The sequence below is a fragment of the Dipodomys spectabilis genome, unplaced genomic scaffold (genome assembly GCF_019054845.1).
Source record: "Dipodomys spectabilis isolate Male_0828 unplaced genomic scaffold, ASM1905484v1 ptg000073l, whole genome shotgun sequence".
Taxonomy (NCBI): Eukaryota; Metazoa; Chordata; class Mammalia; order Rodentia; family Heteromyidae; genus Dipodomys; species Dipodomys spectabilis.
The window spans coordinates 5709359-5713775 of NW_024870750.1; the positions used below are offsets into that span (position 1 = coordinate 5709359).

The 4417-nt window shown below is 42.8% G+C and overlaps 1 pseudogene; it reads left to right on the forward strand.

Annotated features, from left to right (window-relative positions):
• The first annotated feature begins 1852 nt into the window (after positions 1-1852).
• LOC122110067 lies at positions 1853-2257 on the forward strand (annotated as a pseudogene).
• The last annotated feature ends 2160 nt before the right edge of the window (positions 2258-4417 follow it).

The window sequence follows — 4417 nt, forward strand, 5'->3', positions numbered from 1 at the left end:
CTGATTTATATTTGGTCATCAACTTCACACACTCCTACAACTCATATTGAGAGCACACAGAGAGACATAAAATTCAGCGCCATGATGCATGTCTATTCAGAGATGCTTCCTGGTCCACAGGAGACCTCTGGGACTGAGAAAGACACTTCAACATCCTCACTCCACTGACACTCTATTCCCTCATGCATCTTTCCAGTGAGGTATATTACCCGGGCTTTGGATGAGCTACGTGTTGGCTTTGATCTCTGAGCCCTCACCTATCCATCTGCTGACCCAGAAGGTTTGCTGGCCTGCATCCAACAATTATGAAGAGATGCTGAGCACGGGGGCTGATCTATGCTAGCATCTGGCACATTGGTTTATTCTCCAAATATTCAGGCACATCACAGGAAGGAGAGGATTTTGAAGATTCCATTTTCTTCTCCAAATTGATCCAGGGAACAGACAGTACATATTGAGTGAATGTGTCTTTTTAGTTAATGTTGTCAGCTGTCATCTGAGTTCAAATTCAGAAGCATTCTGGCCTCTGCCCTGCTGTGATATTATCTAATACACCAACTTCATCATGCCATGAATCATAGCATATGTGCCACTTAGAAAGGAAAAGAATGCTACCAATTAAAACACAATCTGACCAGAATCAACTCCAAATGGATCAAAGACCTCCGAGTCAAAGTAGACACTCTGAAAACATTACAGGATGGAATAGGAGAAACCCTAGGTCTTGTTGGCACAGGCTGAAATTTTCTTTTTCTTTTTTTTTTTTTTGGTCCAGTCGTGGGACCTGAACTCTGGGCCTGGGCGCTGTCCCTCAGCTCTTCAGCTAAAGGCTAGCGCTCTACCACTTGAGCCACAGCGCCACTTCCGGCTTTTTCTGCTTATGTGGTGCTCAGGAATCGAACTCAGGGCCTCAGGCATGCAAGGCAAGTGCTCTACCACTGAGCCACCTTCCCAGCCCCTACATTGCCCCATTTGTTAGGAAATGGAAAGACTTGGAAAAAATTATATTAAGTGAAGTAAGCCAGGCCCAAAGAAACATAGGTCACATGGTTTCCCTATCTGCAATAACCAGTATATGTCTGAGTCAAGCAGAAAAGGTCAGATAAGGTGGTGTTAGGGAAATGAACCCTAAGATATGTATTCAAATGTTTTTTTTTCTTTCATGCGGTTGTTTCTAACACATTTATAAGATGACTTCTTTGTTGCTTTGTATGTCCCTCCCCCACAGTATAACCCCTGCTTTCACTGTATTTGATGTTGATATAATTTGTGGAGGGGAAGGGGAAAAACAAATCGTTTAAATAGGGATACAGGTGGACCCATTGCAACAATGAGATGTACAAGTCGTTATGTCGAAAACGAACTTTACAACTTTGGTGGGGGGGGAGGAAGGTTGGGGGGGGGGGAGGATGGGATGGGAAGGGTTAACAAAGGAGGAGGCTACAATGCTTGATAAGAAATGTACTCATTATCTTGCCCATGTAATTGTACAGTATTTTGTACAGTATTTTCACAATAAAAAAAAAGAAAAAAAAATATAAAATACAATCTGATTATTTCTTCCACTTAAAAAATTGCACTTGGGGGCTGGGAAGTTGGCTCAGTGGCAGAGCGCTTGCCTTGCATGCCTGAGGCCCTGGGTTCGATTCCTCAGCACCACATAAGCAAACAAAGAAAAAAGAAAAAAGCCGGAAGTGGTGCTGTGGCTCAGGTGGTAGAGCGCTAGCCTTGAGCTGAAGAGCTGAGGGACCGCGCTCAGGCCCAGAGTTCAGGCCCCATGACGGGACCCAAAAAAAAACCCCCAAAAACAAAAAATTTACTTGGTTCTTAATAAAGGGCTCTCTAACTTCCCAACTTGGGCCTGGCAGAATGGCTCCCGCAAAGAAGAGTGGTGAGAAGAAAATGGGCCGTTCTGCCATCACCGAGGTGGTGACCCATGAATACACCATCAGCATTCACAAGCGCATCCATGGAGTGGGCTTTAACAAGCGTGCTCCTCATGCACTCAAAGAGATCCAGAAGTTTGCCATGAAGGAGACGGGGGACTCCAGATGTGAGCATCGATACCAGGCTCAACAAAGCTGTCTGGGCCAAAGGAATAAGGAATGTCCCCTATCGGATCCGTGTGCAGCTATCTAGAAAACCCAATGAGGATCCAAGTTCAAGGCCAGGTAAGAAAGGCTATGAGACTATCTCTAGTAAACTACTCAGAAAAAACGAAGTGGTGCTGGGATTCAAGTAGAGCTCCAGCATTTAGCAAAAACTTCAGGGACAGTGCCCAGCCCCTGGTTTCAAGCCCCAGGACCGCAAAAGGGTGGGGCTGAGGGGGTGGGGGAAGTCCTGGACTTGGGAAGTAAAGGGACCTGTGCTTTATTATTGGTGAAATCGTTTGGCTGAATAGTTCATTCTCCTCCTACAATAAAGCTCATACCTGGCTCCTTTGGGGCAAGTAATAATAATAATAGGCTCTCTCTCTTCTCCCCTCCCCTCTTTCTTTTAAGTGCCGTTCCTGAACTCAGGGTTTGGACGCTTTCCCTGAGATTCTTTTTCTCAAGGCTAATGTTCTACCACTTGAGCCACAGTGCTAGTTCCAACTTTTTCAGAGTAGTTAATTAGAGATAAGCATCTCATAGACTTTGAACAGCAACCCTCAGGTCTCAGCTTTCTGAGTAGCTAGGATTACAGGTGTGAGTCACTGAAGGGCTCTTTTAAATTTATTTAGATAGATTTTTTATTTATCATATGTGGGCAGACATGAAAAGGAAAATATATGTACGACAGATTGGCCAAGCTTTTCCTGAAACTTTTTTCCCTACTGAGTTTGGCTGCTCTTCTTTTTGTTTTAATATATTTTTATTGTAAAGATACTGTACAGAGGGGTTACAGTTACACGAGTAAGGTAATGAGTACATTTACTATTGCATATTGCTACCCCCTCCTTTGTTCCCCCACACCATCCCTTCCCTCCCTACCTCCCCAACTCCTTCCTCCTCCTCCAAGTTGTAAAGTTCATTTTCAACAGTGTCTTGTACATCTCATTGTTACAAAGGATCATTTCATTGTTTCAGCATTTTGTTATTTCCCTTCCCCTCCCCAAATTACAAAAAAAAAATGTATATACAAGATCAATACAGTGAAAACAGGGATTATACCATGGGGGAAGAACATACAAAACAAACAAAAAAATCACATAGTACATTAAAAACAACAACAACAAAGATAAAACATCGTTTCCCTATCTGGGTTCATCTTGCTTAGCATCATCTAATATGGTCATATGGACATCAGCTTCTCTTCTTAGAGAAGCTTCCTGTCTTGCTTAGAGACAGGATCTTTAATGTCAGTTTTATTGAATATAATGTAGTGTTTTGTTCCCCAAAATGACAGTACAGCACAATGACAACTGTATCATGATTGTTACCTAGCTAACAGTGAGTCAAAGTGACAGTGATTTAAAATGCCATGAATGCTGGGCACAAGTGCTCACACTTGTATAAATGGCTCATGACTGCTACTCAGAAGGCTGAGATCTGAGAATTGAGGTTTGAAGCCAGCCCACGCTGGAAAAATCCATGAGACTCTTATCTTTAATTAACCAGAAAGAGGTAGCTGTGGAGATATGGCTCAAATAGTAGAATGCCAGTCTTGAGCAAACAAAGGGACAACACCTAGGCCCTCAGTTCAAGCCCCAATACTTGCACGCATGCATGCATGTGCACACATGCACACACACAATGCCATGAATTATGAGAAGTCAAGCACTTGAGGCACCTTGTTTTAGAGATGTGGGAACAAAGTGTAGCTGAGTATAAAGGAATATGTTTGGTTTGGGTGGCAAGGCATGGTGACAGATTATTGCACACAAAATGTAAAATATTTTACAGCACTTTCTATTACTTCAGTTAAATACCAACTTCACAGAAATCCTGCACAGATACACAGAATTTTTCTTAGACTGATGACTGTCTGATTTTGTGAAATCCCTAGGACCGAAAGTGAGCAAAATCATTTAGCTTCTAGAATAAATCTCCAGCTCTTCTTCTGAAAAGAAGTGACTGTGGACCGGGTTTATTTGTCAGTCCATCAAGGAGGCAGTCTTATATAGTTCCAAGCAAAGACTCCTGCCAATATTTATATCTTTTATTTTAAAACATTCAATTTCTAGCCGGCACCAGTGGCTCACGCCTGTTAATCCTAGCTATACAGTCTGAGGATCTGAAGATCACAGTTTGAAGCCAGCCCAGGCAGAAAAGTCCATAACACTCTTATCTTGAATAAACCTTTAAAAAAGCCAGGATTGGTGCTGTGGCTCAAGTAGTAGAGTGCTAGCCTTGAGCAACAGAAGCTCAGGGACAGTGTCTAGGCCCTTAGTCTAAGGTCCAGGACTGGTGCACTCACACACAAATAGAATTAATAA